The sequence below is a fragment of the Acomys minous genome (genome assembly GCF_964271855.1).
Source record: "Acomys minous genome assembly, chromosome: 10".
Classification (NCBI taxonomy): domain Eukaryota; kingdom Metazoa; phylum Chordata; class Mammalia; order Rodentia; family Muridae; genus Acomys; species Acomys minous.
Window position 1 is genome coordinate 42,152,004 of NC_140491.1, and position 18,119 is coordinate 42,170,122.

General features: G+C 41.4%; 1 long non-coding RNA gene across 1 annotated transcript in view; it reads right to left on the minus strand.

The window, feature by feature from the left end:
* Window positions 1–17,567, minus strand: part of LOC311606924 — a 65,807-nt gene extending 48,240 nt beyond the window's left edge. Inside the window, exons 1-2 of the long non-coding RNA XR_014782467.1 lie at window positions 17,540–17,567; window positions 14,424–14,504 (exon numbers count right to left, since the gene is read on the minus strand). This is a non-coding gene — a long non-coding RNA (uncharacterized lncRNA). The remainder of the gene's footprint in view (window positions 1–14,423; window positions 14,505–17,539) is intronic.
* Window positions 17,568–18,119: the final 552 nt, after the last annotated feature.

Here is an 18,119-nt window from a genome sequence, read left to right on the forward strand (position 1 = left end):
AATACAAAATTGTCAGATTCTCCCAGCCCTTCAGAAAGGTTTGATGATCTGATAAAAACATCAACAGGGTGCATTAAAAACTCTTGTATCAGGTTAGTGAAAATTGAGTAAATGCCTTCATATATATTCAAGTTAAATGGGCACAGACTCTAGCCAGACTCTATGGGAAAGTACATAATCCTGAAAGGGTGTGTATTATTATAATTCAGTGTCTATTAAACAAGTGAGTTGAGATCATTGACACAATATATCAACCAACGGAAGAATGTGAATGGAAACTAAAGGGAAAAAAATGAAACTTCAGCTTTCAGACAAGCTTTTGGAGTTCTTGGCTAGTCAGTCGGGTCCTACAGGTAGACACACACACACACACACACACACACACACACACACACACACACACACACACACACACACATCATTCTCAAATACTGTACGCCATTACCAATGCTATTGGTTATCATCTAGAACTGGATGGTAAGAACCTATAGCTGAAGACATTGCACACTTGAACCACAGAATACGGGGAAATCAAGTAGGTCTTCACTGACTAGCTTTCATTCCTACTGGATAGTTTTCATAGTGCTGGAAGGGGCTGTGCATGCTAGCCAAAGAGAAAAGTAATCACCAACCTTACTCAACTATGAATTATGTGATCCACAATAATAACTGATCTAGTAAGACTAACCCACTAGTAAAATAGTGGTACAAATTTCAAGGAGTAACCAACCACTTTCTAATTAGATTTAGGGCGTACTCTATAAGTTGCAACCTATACTTGCCCAAGAACCTGTGACTAGATGGATTATGGACCCAAAAGAGGAGCTCTTCTATACTCTGCTAAATGGACATAGTGTTAAGCTGACTCCTAATTATTTGACATTATATTCATAGATTAATACATCTTTCTATCCTTATCCAAGAGGCTTCTTTTCATTGTAGATGGCAATAAACATAGAAACCAACAATTAGACAAGGTGCAGAATACATCTGTATTACACTCCCTCCTTTCAAGGCTCAAAGACCATCGCAGAAAAGGTGTCAGAAAGATGATAAGACTCAGAGGCATAAAATGACTTCAAGGAAGCACTGATTCCTGTACATGGCAGGGCACTTGCACATATGAACTCACAGTGATTGTAACAGCATACATAAGACCTCCACAAGCTCCAGCCAGATGAAATCCCAGCATGGAGAAGGGGAGGTGGAAAAGAAGTCCTACCCCAAGCTAAGGAGCTGTTGGGAACTAATAGCTTCTGGCAGTGGGGTAGCCAGTTTTCTTCAAGGGTGCAGCCCCTGGTGGATTGATCATGCTCCATTGATGGTCACACATCCAAGAGTATATGTGCACAAAGTGAATTTGATGGGTTTAAAATTAAATGGTGGCATAATTCAGTAGTTTTGGAAGGAAGAGTATATCTGGAAGGAGTTGGGGACATAGATGAATATGGTCATAATAAATTGTATGAAATTTGTAAAAAAAAATAAACTAATAAAAATGGGCCGTGGGATTCTGGGGGGACTGAATAAATACCAAGACTAGAGATGAAAGAGACTCTAAATGAAATTATAAATTTTGGGATGTTTTTAAAAATTGCAACTTGCCCAGTGACAAAGGTCCCAGAGTACGATAAACCTAGTCTGAAGCACATGGAAGACATTAAAGTTTTCAGATGCTGCCCAGCCTGTGTATGATGGAGAACTACACTCTGAACCCATTGAATATTTCACAAATGAAGTGTTAACAAAAACATACAGGACATCAGGACCAAATAATTCTGATTCTTTTTCTTCTGATGGACTAGAAATCAAAGGTTGTACAAAGTTCCAGGTCGATTGTAAAAAAGAAAAGAAAAGAATGCCACTTTTTAAAACCATTAAGAAAAAACAGAACCACAAGGAATGTGGGATAGTTCATACTGAGACTAGAAAGTTCTCCAAGTACTCTTTATCTATCTATCTATCTATCTATCTATCTATCTATCTATCTATCTATCTATCTATCTTTGCCCATCGTGAAATTCCTGAAAACAGAAAGCAGCATGCTGTGCTTTAAGCTACCCTTGGAGTGCCAGATGCTGAAACTCTCCCATTTTATGTGAGTATATGATCTCAGGATCTCCGTTAAACTTCACTGAAGACTACTGAAGATGGAGGAGGAGGAGGAGGAAAAGGAACAGTGGGAAGAGGAGGGACAAAACAGTGGGAAGAGGAGGAATAAAAATAGATACAGATGAGGAAGGGTAAGAAATAAGTGAGGAAAACAATCTGAAGCGTGTGCTGAAGTGCACGGTGAAATGAAGGAGGCTGCTATGGCCTTGAGGACACCATAGAAAGCTTACCTTATCCTTTAATGACAGACAGTGTTTTGGGGAATACTAATATGGGCTGGTAGTGTCATCTTTCAGAACTTGAAATACATCTGTTTAAGTCGGCCTGGTTTTTAGTGTTTTCATTTTTTTTTTTAATCAGTTTTTGTTCTCATGGGACTACCTTTGTATGTGGCCCTGCTCTAGTCCCTAACAGCTTATAATATACAATCTTTGTTCTGTTTATTCAGCACTTTGACTATAATCTGACATTTTCTTCTCATGGCACTTTGATGTTTTATATGCTTCTTGTGTCTGCATGATCATCTCTTTTCCTAAGTTTACAAATTTTTCTTCTATGATTTTATTGAAAGTTTTGTCTGTGCCTTTGGCCTGTGATTCTATGCCCCACAATTCATAGGTTTAGTCTTTCCATGGTATCCCAAAGCTCTTATATGTTCCATTCATATTTTTCAAATGTGTTATTTTTCTTCAGCTGAAAACTCCATTTCCTTTACTTTGTTCTTAAGCCCTGGCATTCCATTCTCCACATGATCCATTCTGCTGGTAAGCTTTCCACTAAGGATTTTAGTTGAGTTATTACATGTTTTCTTTCCAGATTCATTTTAATTTGGTTTATCTTAGTATTTCTATTTTTTTATTAAATTCTATTTTTATGTCCTGATTTGATCTTCTTACCTCACTTAGTTCTTTGTTTATGTCCTCTTGGAATTTATTCAGGGGTATATTCTTGACCTGTTTAAATTCATTTGGTATTTAGTCGTGTCCTCTTTGACTCCTATAAACATATTTATAATTATTTTTCTAAATTTTGCATATAAAATTTCATCTAAGGGTTCTTCCTCAAGGACCATCACTATGGGGTCAATAGATTTTTTTTTCATTTTTCCCTTAGTTGTGTTCTTGTGTTGGGGCTTGTGTATCTGGAGTTATTAATTCATTGGCTGGATCTTTCTAGCATATGAATTCAGTTGGTTTCTTGTGTGCCAATCTTGTTTTACTTGATCTTGATTGGGCTGGATAATGCTTGCAGGACAGTCATGGAGATTCTTGGTAGTGATTCATGGATAGGTATCTGAGATCATCCCCACATTCTCTAATCTCTCAAAATGGGTCCACAGGATATGTGGGTGTTGGAACTAGATTGCAATGCCACTGATCTCTAGAGACGGGGTTCATGGTATCAACAGACTGAGAACTGAGGTCTGAGGTCTCAGGTTGTGTGTCTTTGACCTCATCTGAGACTATCCAGAGTACCTGTAAGTCCTATCATGAGCCTACAGCTGAGAGAGGGAATAGACATTGAAATCACTGAACTCGGATCTCACACAGGGTCAATCAGAGTCCTTGTGAGCCCAGCAGGAATGCGAAGATGGGTGATGGAAAAGGTCAAAGTTCATGGGACCCTGAACTCCCACTGCAATTAGAGACCCTGTGGGTTCTGGCAGAAGTAATGGAGCTGGACACAGGCATAGGGTCACTGGTTACAGGTTTCGGACCTCACACTGGGTCAGTTGGTGTCCCTCTGGGTCCCAGCAGAGTTCTAGAGGTGGTTGAAGTAATCTAGAATTAGACTGAACATCACTGACCTCAGTCTAGATTATGCAGAGTCCCTGTGGTTCCTAGCAGGAATCTAAGGGTGAGCAATGAAACATATGTCAGAGAATTCCCTGAGATTAACTTGGTCTGGAGTCCTGAAGTATGGCTTTTCTTTTGGGATTAGCTGTTGGAAAAGGAGTGTGTATCCACCAGCTCACGAACCTCTTAGAAGCTTTGTTTAGTCTGTATTGAGTCAGAATCGGCTGTAGCCCATGGCCTATATCTTACTATTTATGCAAACAGGGCTCTGATGTCTTGATTATTCCACCATCTTCTGAATATTGATATTATAGATGTGCATCATCATGGTCTATGAGTCTAGAGGATCAAATCCAGTGGTTTATTAAAGCTAGAAAAACACTCTACCAACTGAGATCTATTCTTGGTCCCTATTAGCTTACGTTTTTAATTCTTCTTTTTGGTTTCTTCCTATGATGTCATGGTGTGAATAAAGACTGGTAGCTCTCACAGTAAATGGATGAGACTTGAAGTCTGGGATATTTAGGGCAATCTTAGCTCGAAACAACTTCAATCCTGCAAACTCATTACCACATGGACAATGAAACAAAATTCTGTTATCAGCTCTAGATGAAACCTGGCCTTCCTTGGACCGCAGTTAGAGCAGGCTCTGTTTGGAGAGCCTGGAGAAACACTTCCTTATGCAACTACTTCTGAGGGTCAGAGAACCCTTTTTTTAGCCCTCTCAATTTAGACTCTCCTTTCAAATAAATTTTGTTTTCACAAGATTATTCAAACCCTCAGACACATGCAGAGTGTGGCCAGATTCTTTCCCAGGGTATTACACACTTAGGCCCTAGCTCAATCTTGATAGAGTCTTTTCCCTCTAAAACATCAGGAGCAAGACCTCCGCTGTCTACATATCAATTTTAATATTGCTATCTTCCACACTCCAACCAGAAAGACCCCTTTAACTCTACATGTAACATTCTAGGGTGTTTTTATCCCTTGGTTACAAACTCTTCTATCTTCTTTCTGCAAAATAATTATGAATATGGCACCATATACTCAGTGAAAAACACATTTCTAGCTATCAGTTCTTTGTATTTGTGATGTCTCTCATCACTGTGATAAACGCAATTAAAGAAGGAAGGATTGATTTTGCCTCAGAGTTCAAAGATGCGACCTATCGCTGTGGAAGAAGTCACAGCAGCAGGAGTTTGAGGAACCTGATCACATTCCGTCTGTAGTGAGGAAGTAAAGAGCAACAAATGCCACACCTGTCCTCTCAATTAGGTGAGTCCAGCAGTTAGGATGGGTTTTCCATCTCAACTCAATCTAGAAAATCTTACACAGAAATGCCCCAAGATTTGTCTCCAAGGTGATATTAGGTCTTGTCAAGTTGATAAATAAATAATGAACAAAGAAAGAAACAAACAAACCACCAGAAGGTCTGATAACCTAATCTTCCTGTTATACACTAAAACAATAAGACTACCTTTGAGATCACTAATACCAAGGAGGGCACAGGGGCACACGCTTGTAATCCCAGCACTCAGGGAGGCAGAGGCAGGCAGATCTCTGTGAGTTTGAAGCCAGTCTGATCTACAAAGAAAGTCCAGGATAGACAAGCTACACAGAGAAACCCTGTCTTGAAAAACCAAAACCAAAACAAACAAACAAACAAAAAACTAAATAAGAGATCACTATTGCCATTTCGATTCATCTTGAAGGCAGATACGGAATACATTCAAATTCTTGAAGACCTCTAGGATTCCTGAACTACATTTTAATGTTTAAGGATCTCCCTCACTCCCATGAAGACAGAAGAAGACACTTTACAAACTTTACTCAGACTTCACCAATTCCTTTGGTCCTGTGTTCTTCGTAAAAAGCCATGGAATACTTAATATTGGTTATCAGTTTGACAAACTATGGAGTCACCGAGGAGATAAGCCTCTGGGAATGCCTTATGGGAGATTAACTAGACTAGGTTAAATGAGGTGGGCAGCCCTACCCTTAATGTGGACAGCACCACTGCCTAGACTGGTGTCCTGAGATTCAGGCGAAGGAAGAAGGTTGCTGAACAGTATTATTCATCTCTCTCAGCTTCTTAACTGTAGATACAGCATCACTGGCCAACTCCTGCTCCCACAATTTCCCTGCTATAATGGACTATATTGTGGAGCTATCAGCCTAATTCAACCAATCCTTCTTAAGATGCTTTGGTGGGGAATTTTTGTTGCGGTCATAAGACAACTAATCCACCACCACACTCAGTTTTGTCATTGGTACCAATAAGACTGCTCTAATCTGGGGAAAATCATTCACATTTCTGGTTAGGAAAAGGTATCATTTCAAAAAAAAAAAAAAATAAGCAAGCATTTCCCTGACAACCTTTCTCTTGTGGGTCCTGACATCTACACAAGTGGATCTGAAAGGATTTTCACAGTCTCTTCTTGACTAACATTGTATACCATAGGCATTATTGCTTTATATAAAAAGTGTTGCATTTAGATGATTTTATGCAAATATTTTTATAGTTAGTAGTGAACAAACCCAGATTTCTCTAAACTTTCTTCTACCCTTCCCTACTATTTTAATGCCAATGTTCAAGGTTGTAGCTTGGACTCAACAGATAGAATAAACCCTTTGAAGGCTTAATTTCATATAATCAAATCCCTAGAGGGAAAAGCGTGCTCTAAACAAATAGTGCTCAACTGTCTCTGTTGTTCTTCTGCCTTCATATCTGGGCCATCACTTTAAAGCCAGATATACTGATATACTTTAAAGCCAGAACGTAAGAACAGAATCTGTGGAATGATAAATATTCATCCCCACATGTCAAACCAGCACCCTATACACTAATAACATTATTTTACTAATTTTAAAACATTGTGTGTGTCTCTCTTGTTATATTGGTTTTTTTAGCACAGGGTCTCTTGTATCCCAAACTGGCCTTGAACTCATTATGTAGCCAAGGATGACCCTGAACTTCTGATCCTCCTACCTCTGTCTCCAAAGTACTGGGATGACAGTCATGTGCCACCACGCCCAGTTTTTGGAGTGCTGGGGATCAAACTCAATGCTTCATTTCTATTAAGAGGAAGTGGATCTTATAAATCCTACACCACCAAATAAAACTTAAGCTCTGAGAAGATATAATTATACTCAACTGTGATCTGTATCTGTAACATGTCAGATAATAAAGTTGGTATACAATAAATGTGGAGCTGAAATTTTGACAGAATTACCCCCAGATGTCTCTCTGTGATGACTGTATCTCCTGATGCTGTGAACCAAAATAAACTCTGTGAGACAAATTGGTCAACACAATCATCTAGAAAATGGTCTATAAATGTTCTCCTCTCTTACTGGGATGCAGATAGAGAAAGCTCTTTAGCATGATATAGAAGTAAGTTTAACGTGGGCTGGAGGTAATTAGTGCTGCATAGACTAGGACCCTCAGGCTCCTGCATTTATTCCAGCATCATTTTCTCAGAGTCAGATATGAAATCTCTTCTAATCCATTCATCAGTCAGGAGAAAAGTCTCTATTCTCTTTCTGCTCCAGACTTCTGTCTGTAGGCAGCACAGTGATGCTGCCAGGCTAGGTCCCACTTCCCTGACTCCTACTACCTAAAAAATTAGAAAGTCAGATTACTTTATTCTTCTGGCTGCAAAATTCTATCTTACACATAGAATAGCCTCTCATAATCCATTCAGGATTTCTCCCTAGAGAAACTGCTTTGCACAGCCGATAATGATTGTTTGTAAATAATTAGCAATTGCTTCCATGTAAATGGATATCCTGCAAATGCCTTGTGCTCCAAGGTAAATGTATCTTCTGGAATATTTCTGTCAATAGGTACCAGTTTCTTAGGAAACTGCTCCTCGAGTATGGAATCAGTAATCTCTTCCAGGCCGCTATTAAAATTATTTACAATTCAAAATTCATGAAGAGTGTGCTAACAAGCTATTCCTCTACCTGCACCCTTGACATTAACATCAGCCAGCCAGAGCTCTGATTTCAGCAAATTTATTATCAATTTCACACACTAGAGAGGGTTCAATTAATTTTTAGGCAAAGCCAAAATGACATAGCATTTTGTCTCCACTCCTGTTGCCCACGCAGGAGGACTTGCAAGAATAATATTTTAATGGCTTGGAAACGGTTCCCAACAGAATTATCTGAGAGAGGATTTTTCAACAGTTACATCACTAAATGGCCAAACAAAGACGCAGTGTCTGGCTACCACCCACATGATCCACTGTGAGCCATGTTTTCATAATGATGATACAAGATTTAGACACACCTCTTTTATAAGTGAGCAAACAGATCACGACGTAGTCCTCAGAAGCCATCAAACGTCCTACAGGGTATAAACTCTGCTTTCTGGTCTATTCTCAATAATAATAAAAGATAAAATGTCCTGAGCATGTTAGGTACACAAAGCACATTACCTCTCGTGACCCTCACAAGAGTCCTAAACACTGAGTCCTGTTATTATTCTCACTGTCAGGAGGGGACACTGGAAACTTCCTGAGGCTACCTACTTTGACATCCTGGTAAATAAGAGTGTGAACTCTCTGCCCTTCAGCGTTGCTTATGATTAAGCAACATCAAACTAAAGCTAAGGCTGATTATGGCTAGTATTACAGAAATTTGTAAAAATGCTGTATCTCTCTGTATAGCACTGTCGTTTGTTATTAGAGTGTTAAGCTTGATTTTTCAAAGCTTTTTTTTTTTGAGAGATCAAACTTAATTTTCCTAATTGTGTTGTGCTTGGGGTATTGACAAGTTTTGTTTCTCCAACAGGTTGCATGTTCTGTCCGAGGTCTACATTGGCTAGTAGGGACAGTAATGGTCTCTCCTTTCATTTTTTGCTGAAAGGATTAACTCGAAATGCTGGGAAGTTTTGCATTGGCCCCTCTGCTTCTTTGGAGAAGTAGCACATTCCCATCCCCCTCCTTGGCATCTTGCTTTCTCCTTGACTCACAGCACCATAAGCCAGATCAGATGCATTTCTCTCCCATGCAGTGGCCTAATAATGTTCTCACCACTCCCCAGAACTATCAGTGAGGTCTTACAGAGTCACAATCCCTGTCTTTAATATTCTGACCCTTATAATGCAGTGCTGGGCCTTGTGTTGACTGCCGCTTCAGCATCTCTCTTTCTTCTTCTGTACTCTAGCTCCTATTTCATAGAACATTTTGCAGCTCCCTGAAGTCAAGCCTTGAGCCCTTGCTGCCACTTCTGTCCGGCCTAGCTCTCCCATTCTACCTCAGCTCTGTTATTTTGTCAAGTCTCCGGACAATGTCCCGAAGATTTTGTCAAAAATTCTCTGTTCACCTGGAATTGGAGGAAAGTCCAGAATAACTGAGGTGATACTATAACACATTTGTTACTAGTTTCCAAAAGATATAGCCCAATAGACAATGAGGATTTCTGCCCCCCCTCAACTGGGAAGGAAAGATAAAGCTTAGACTCACATCATGAAACCCTTTCCCTTATAAAAGGAGTACCAACATCAGAGAGACAGAAGTCTCACCCAAGAAAGTATGAGCTTCCATGCCATGCGACTTATCTCTTCAACCTGGCTACCTTACCTGCACCTCTGCCTCAGTTCCCTATCATAACAATGACCAACATCTGATGACCACTGTCCCACTCCAATGCCATTCACAGACCAGGAGTCTCTGTCTAGATGATGTTTTTAGAAGCAGATGATTTTTAGACTCTTTGATCTCTGTAGCCTCATCTTGCAAAGGGCGTTAGAGCAACTTGGAAAACTTTGTGCTCCTGGAATCTGTGTTTCTATATCTGCTATTATTTGTTCATTTGTACTACCTGTATACAAGATTTTGTGTTTCTTTTTGGTAGTGCTGGAGATCAAAGCTATGCCTTTTCTTGGTTCCTACTCTCATCCCTACCGAGATACTAAATACACAGACAATGGACATAGTATATGATGCATGCCCTGCAGCAAATAGCACTGGAGGCCAATCTACTCTTGCTAACAATCAGTCAATGAAGCCAAGCATAATCAGTCCTACAATCAGCTCCTAATAGCCAGGACATGATTAGCAACTGAACAGCTGCTTAACTTTTTCTCTAATTCCAATTAAAGACCATGTAGGGGGCATAAAGCTAAATTTGCCTAAACTGGGAGCAAGGATTTTGGTCAGACCACAGTACCATTTCCTAGGATGTGAAGTCCATAGAAAGATCTCAGCCCCAGGGCTAGGCTAGCCCCATGAACCAGGAACTGTCTGCTTCCAAGCTACAATTGAGACAAATACTGAGAGTGTTCAGAAACTTTCAGTGCAACCATGTTATATTTGTTCTTATTATACTTATTCAAATGTAATTTTATGTCTGTTGAATCTAATAATGAAAAGTTGGGGTATATCATTAGTATCCCTTATTCCATTTCTTTGGCAACTTGTTTCTATTGTATTTTATGAGAATTATTATTCAGAAATGGGTCAAAATAACAATAAAACAGATCTTCCATTACAAAGAATTTAAAAGTCATTGTGGCTTATGTCCCTTACAGATTTAAGTGGCAGCAAAGACAAGAGATGACAGAGGGTTGAGTTGTAGAGCCAGGCAACAAACATCCCTTAAATTAATAAATGCATGCATATGCTGCATGAGCACAGAAGTGCTGACACACATGAAGCCTGTATCACCAGGAGAAATGAAGTTGCTGCTTTACATTCCCCAGCAGGAACCTAAGCCCTTCATACTATAGGGTTTTTGCAGTAAGAGCAATGCTCCAGAGAGCTAGGAAGTTAGTCACTGTAACCTAACCAAAAAGCAATTTGGCCAACATACAAGATCAGTAAATTGCAGTGGAAAACTAAACAAGTAAAAAGATTTGGATTTGGTTTCTGGAAATAAAATAGCAAGAGAAATACAGAGAAAGCATGGTTATTAGTATCTTGTTGGCATGTTAGCTTAGGTCTAATTCAAAACAACTGTCTTCAGGGGTGGAATCGGGTTTTCACGCACTACATCTACCAGGATTGCTCTCGGTGGATCTGGAAACATTCCCCCCAGGATACGTCCTATGCAGAGGATTTGCTGGCAAGTGAGCCTGTGGAAAAGAGCCCTTGGAAAGTCTCAGAAGTGCACCTGCCAACACGCACAGTACGTTTACCAACCCTGTGTCCAATTTCAGCATTTGCTTCCTTGTTATTTCCTTAACTAACAAAACATTGACAGAAATAATAACGACAATTAGCATTCTGTGAGAAATGCACTGCCCAAACTCAGCAGTTTCCAAGTGGCTTACTCAACTTAGGCAAAAACAGACGCTTATCCATGTGCCTTGGTGCTGTCCAGCGTTTCCACCTGTTTCCACCCCCCACTCAACACCCATGCTCCCCTAAGTGAACAATTCTCAGGCTTCTATCCACCATGACTCATGGGAGTTAAGATATTTATTTACAAGATTCACTTTGCTGGGTGGTAGAAAGTTATAAACAACGGCAGAGGAAGAAGCTCTAACTCTAGAACACATATGAGATACAGTTAAATGACAAGACATCTTGGAAAGGCTAAAATGAAATCCATACTGGGTTAAGTCATTTCCAAACTTTAATATAATCACAAAGCTCAGAACATGTTTTGAAGAGAGGAATGACTTCTCTCCTTTATTCACTCTAAGCAACCCTCCTCCAGCAGACCTCAAAATGGCTGATCGGCAATTAATTCCATTCTGGCACCTTCTACCTGAGATAGCGTCAAACTCCATAAATTCAAGACTCAGCCCATTAAATTATGCCCATTTAAGATGCCAGGGCCATCCTGAAGTGGAAACCTGTACTTCTAACCAACCAGTATATTTGGGTTTTCTGTGACTGCCCTTCTCACATTCAGTAACTTTTCCAAGACGCTTCACTGGTGTGGTATAAGGAATGCTACACAGGACACAGATGAATAGCCTGATGCAGAAAATCACAGTTATGTCAGGAATGGAGTTTTATTTCTGTGGCTATGAGGTGCCCTTTCCTAGCAGTGGATATACCCACTAATCTGGAAGATCACGAGACCTCTTCGTAGAAAGGTTTTCATAGAGTCCTCCTACCTTTTTCCTAGAGACTGCACCTGTGCCTTGGAAACCAGAGTCTTCTATTTTTCCAAGGGCTTCCTGGCACTGGTTCTATCTGAAAGTTATCTAAGGGTCCCACCCAATGTCATCTGAAGAGCAAATTTTCAGACCTCAAAGGGACTCATGATGAATAACAGGATACTCCTATCACTTAGGAAGACCCAAGCACTTTAGCCTCTTGCCCATCCATGCTAGGATTTTGGGATAGCTTGATCTTGGTGTAGGTTCTGCGCGTGCAGTCACAGCCATTGTGAATCCATACATGTCTGTCAAATATTGTTTGACAGCAGACATGTACACCGTCTCATATGATCTTTCTGCCTCCACTTCCCCAATGAGCCCTATGCCTGAGGAGGAAGGGGTTATGATACAAATGATCCAATTAGAGCTGAGTTTCATAGTCTCTTATTCTCTGGACTTTGACAAGTAGTTGGTCACCATCTACTAAAAAAACAAAAAAAAACAAAAAAAAAAAAACAAAAAAAAAAAAACAAGCTTTTATGATGTGGCATAGGGATATATTAATCCACAGTTGTAAAAATAAAAATTTAGGGGCAATCTATTACTATATCCATTTAGCAGAAAAATAGTAGTATTATAATAGCAGTATGTTTTCCCCTAAGAGCATTGGGGATCTGACACTCAGTGTCAGATCATTTTAACACAGAAGCTCTCCCCAGAGCCTATGACTTGGTCAGCCATGAGGTTTTGGACCAGTATACAATCCGAGATACACGTGGTACACGGACTGGGTAGAGACTACCATAAGGCTTGTGCCACTATTGCATTGATCGGCATATCTTGCCAGGCCACTCACCGTTGTAGTTCTTGGGGCTCACAGGTGGAGTAAAGGTATCGATTGTTTTTCTTCCTAGTAGCACACATAGCACCTCCTAGTCGTATGAAAGCTATGCAGTAGGAATGAAGCCTTCAGGTCAGGACCGGCTTGACTTCTCCATGCCCCACAGCTTGAGAATGTGGCATTTTCAGCAATAGGGCCTTACTTATCAAATCCAAGAAAGTAATAGTATTGTTTAGGGGGGTCTGTTTCTTTTTGTTTCCAAATGAAATTTAAGCTCATTTTTTTTCAATTTTTTGTAAAAAAAGGACTGCAGTGGAATTTTGGCCTTTCTTATCTCTCCCACTGTTTTGTTTTTTTCAGATAGTAAAATATCAATGCCTGATTGTTTTCACAGTTCCATCTACTTAGGACATTACCTTTCCTCACATACTCTTCTTAAGGCTTGTCTGTAGGTCTGTAGGTGATAGTGAGATGTGTTTATTGGAGGCAAAAAAGAAAAACCGATCCCATTATCTAATCCAATCTGATAAGACTGTGCTTTTTACTGGGCAGTGGAGATTACTAACATACTAAGTTATTATTGAAATACATATATTAATTCCTGTTGTTTTGCTGATTTTCCAGTGTTTCTTAGTTATCTTGTGGTAATCTGTCCTGGCATTGTTATCTGTTCCCTGTGATCTCTCCAATGGGTCTGTCTTCTTCAGATTGAAGTACTACTTCTAGTATGTTCCTTAGAGATGACTTAGAAGTCATATTTCCTTTAGGCTTATTATTGTGGGAAATGTTTATTTCTCATTTGCTTTTATTAAGTAATCTTGCTGGGTATGATGGTTTGGGTTGACAGCTATGGCCTTTGAAAACTTGAGGCGTTGTCTCTCCAGACCCTCCATGCTTTAATAGTTTCTGCCACAGCCAAACTTTGGGGCAGAGTACAAGGAGATTTAGGGAACAATTGGGAGACAGAGGGAGCTGAAGGGGACAGGAGCTCCACAAAGAGAACAACAGAGCCAACAAATCTGGACCCAGGGGGACTTACAGAGACTACTGCACCAACCAAGAACCATGTATGGAGAGGACCTAGACCCCCTGCTCAGATGTAGTCAATAGGCAGCACAGTTTCCATGCGAGCCCCATATTATGGGGAGTATAGGCTGCCTCTAACATGGACCCTGTTTCCCACTCATTGGTCACTTCTCCCTGTCAGGGTGACCATGCCAACCCACAGAGGAAGAGGATATAGGCAGTCCTGATGAGACTTGATAGGCTGGGGTCAGATCATAGGAGAGGAGGGCTCCCCCTTTCTGAGGACTAGAGGAGAGGGGGTGTGGATAAGGGAGGGAAGGTGGGACTAAGAGGCAATGAGGGAGGGGACTATGTATGTATGTAAAGTGAATAAATTAAAAATTGAAAAAACCTTACAAACATTAGCTGTCACACTAGACTTTAAATTTTTTAGTCCTTATGAGCCTCTGTATGCACAAAAGTGACATGGTGTGCTGGTGAACCTTAGTTCTATGAGAGAGACTGAGATATGTATTAGTTTCTTTTTACTGCTATGATAAAACACCATCACCAAAGCAACTTATAGATGAAAGAATTTATTGGGACTTACAGTTCCAGAGGATTAGAGTCCATGATGGTGGCTTGAAGATACAGTGTCAGGAAACACAAGCTGAGAGTGCACATGGTGCTCCTAAAGGACAAAGCAGAGAGTAAACTCAAAACTTCAAAGCCCACTCCCCAGTGACATGCTGCTTCCAGCAAGGCTACACCTGATAAACTCACCAAAACATTGCCACTAACTGGAGACCAAGGTTGCAAATGCTCAAGGATGTAGGGGACATCTCATTAAAATGACCACAGAATGGGAAACAAGAAAGCAACTAGGCTATCCTTTGTGTTTGAGAAGATGACACTTCTATACATTATATAACTTCTACTCTTTAAACCCTTCCCTCCCTTAGGTTGAGTTGAACCCAACAGTATAGAGGTCAGAAAGAATTGTGACCTCCAGAATACAGGGCGGGAATTATATTTTCCAAAGATGGCATATATTCATCACATTGATGATTTCCTGATATGTAGGCATATTATGTATGGCAAGCTGACATGCTCTGAAAAGCCTAAGCTCCATGCAGAAGCCACACACACTGGTTAATATTGCACTGTTGTGACCAAAATATCTGAAAGAAACAAGAAAGTGAAGGCTTCTTTGGGCTCATGATTTCAGAGTGTCTCAATGCATCACTGTCAGGAATGCGCAGAGAACAAAGAAAGTATGTACTAGTGGCTGTTCACATTGTGGCAGGACAAGAAACGGGAACCAGATTTTTTTTTCAAAAGCCTGTTCCTCGAGACCTACTTCTGCCAACTATTCTGCCCCCCCTAAGTACCTCCATAGTCCCCCAAAATAGTAACAGATAAAACATGAGCCTATGGGAAACATCTCAGATCTAAATCATAACACTACATGAGTGCTCTGGTCCCAGGTGAGCCTCACTTTAGCCAGTTTGGCCCAGTTAGCAGACAGAGTAGGAAGATTCCACTTAAGAAGGGACTTTCCAGTCATGGGATTCCTGTCTTCCTAGCAGAGATCTGTCACCATAAAGAGCAAAGAGTCTGCCATGGGCCTTGTTTGTTTCCCATCCATGAATTCATGCATGGTTCACTAAAAAAGCAAGAGTAAATGGAATCAAGATCACATCTCTGCTTCATGACAACTCAGGTGCTTTAAAAAGTCTCTCCTTGGTTGTTTCTGAACTCTCCGGGCATTCGTATGTGGCCACATGAATTTGGAGAACGAAGTGCCTGGCTTGGGAACTCATTCTGTGTGCAAGACATACATCATGGTTGCTCAGCATGAACAGGTGACATCTTTGTTGTGATTTCCAGAGGAGACAGGAGCTCTGAAATTTTGAGGTGCCAGGAAGGGTGACAATCCTATCTCTCCTGCACATGGAGCCATTGCTGTTTGGGAAAACCCTAGCTGGCCAGCCTTAAAGCCTTCAAGTGTCTGTAGAAACCCACAAGAGTGTAGCCAACTAAGTCAGCATCTGCTGAGAGAACAACAGAAGCTAGGAAGGCATAGGGAAGCTGGGCCCTGATTCACCTAGGCATAGCTGGGATCTGTAGTTCTCCAACACTACTTAGTGCTGGCTCCGTCTCAGCTTCTATGACTAGAATTCATTTGGAAATATAGGTAAACACTCCAAACATATCCAAAACAATGCAAGGTTGTATGTCAAAGAGACGTGCCTTGCTTCTGTGGAGTGGTAGGGTTCTTGGCTTAAGGCTTAATTATAAATTCATGGCCACAAACTATTATTGTGGTCATGGGCTGCATCTGTGGAATAAGACCTCAGTGCACACCAGGCTGTGATTCTCCTCTACATGAGGACACTCTTGTAGCTGTATAGTTAATATGTGATGTAATGATACAATGTGGCATGCCCACAGATATTTGAGCATAAGCTAAAATTTTCAAAGCCTTGCTGCCCTAGCTCACACCTCCAAGAGCAAACATGCACAGAGACTCATGTGGATAGCATTCGTCCTCCACATGGGAGCCCCAGCCCACAGTAATGGCATGGACACTGGCTGTGGCTGCTGTCCAGATGGGTTCTCATGACCCAACTGAGCCTCTGGAGGAAATAGCTGGAGATGCAGGGTGAGGAGTCTACATAGCCATGAGTAGGCAAATGAGACTCTGTCTTCCTGAGGAAAGGTTGACGCGAGCACTGAGTAGGCTTGGGTCAGTCCCTAGAGCCCGCAGGAGCAAGTTTACTGTTGTGCAGAGCTGCAGGTTCTAATGGGGAGACATGATGCTTCTGCACACTGAAGCTGGAAAATACCTCAGGGGCCGAAAGTGGAGATAAAAGAAAAGACAAAGAAGCCCCGAGGACAGCTACGGGCTGTAGCAATCACTGCTCCTGATAGCTGCCTACTTAGAGAGGCCACCTGGGCTTTGTCAGGTACGCACTGCCTTATGGAGCTTGAAGGGGTTTCTGGTTCTTGTGATTACGCCTCTCCCTCAGATGCCCATATATGAACACTGGAAAACTTGTATAGGCTGGGCTGCTGTGTCTTTCAAGAATGTGCCAGGCTCATTTCACCATCAGCAGGAGTTACAGTGGAAGAGAAGGAGCATGTACTCAGAGGGCACAACTGTCAAGTCTGACAGCCCAGAAATGACTGTCCATGTAGGTTACCTGGTTTTTGTTGTTGTTTTGAAGGACTAGGATCAAACCCAGGACCTTACAGAAAATAAACAAATACTCTATCGCTGAGCTTTTTTTTTTTTTAAACGAGCTCACAACCTTCAGAGAATAATTCCCACGTTCAGATATTAGCAATCATTTCTCAGTAACCCCAGGAAGGTCTGATCGATGTGAATACAGCCAAGCAGATCCCCCGATACCATGGACCCTCGTGTTTTTCCTGCACAGAAACTTCTTTGAGCCACAGCTCACTATCTACCAGTCTACTCCACATGAAAGACAGCAAGAACATCCAGATGCCCCCAAGCAGGAAGTAGCAAACTAGCTGAGCGCCCAAGGTGCCCTTGAGATAGGTTTAAAATGTTTGCAGCCAGGAAGCTCAAGGGGTGACCTTAGCCAGAATTAGAGGGGTTAGAGACAATCTGACATGTGCCAGGCACTGTGCTTGGGCTCAGCCGTCCCCCTTCAAACCCTCATTAGATAGATGATACAATAACATCAGCTTAATTACTTATCTAAGATGAGGGGCAGAAGGTGAGTCTGCACCTTCTTGCTCCAGGGAAGGGTGTCCTAAGGCAGGCTGCCCGCAGTGTGGGCTTCAAAAGTCCCAGGTGGATGCCCTGAGGGCGCCAGCTCCAGAGATTAGAAAGGAGCAGAAGCAGAAGGAGAAGAGTCCTTTCTTCTTACACAGGTGACAGAGTAGTTTCTGGTTTGCAGGTGTGTCCTGATGCTGACCTTGGGCGTGCGCTCCCACCCTGAGGTTGCTGCCCTCTTCTACTCTCTTCCTTTCCATGGGCCTTTCTTAGGCAGATCCTACCCTATAACTGCCCCCTTCATTCCTTCTTGGTTGGCTTTCCAGTCCTTTTCTTTTCTGCATTATGCAGCAGCTTGAGTATATCAGCAACACTGCTGGAAGGTTCTAGATGTCTTGGCCGAACGTCTTTACTAATGCTGGAAGGTCCTAGAGGCCAAATGTCTTTACTAAAGCCACAAAGGCAAGCAGATCAGAGTTCCAGTTCTGCAAAGCCACTCAGTAAGCACGTCTCAAAATACCTCAACAAAACAGCAATGATGGGGATAATAAAATGCAT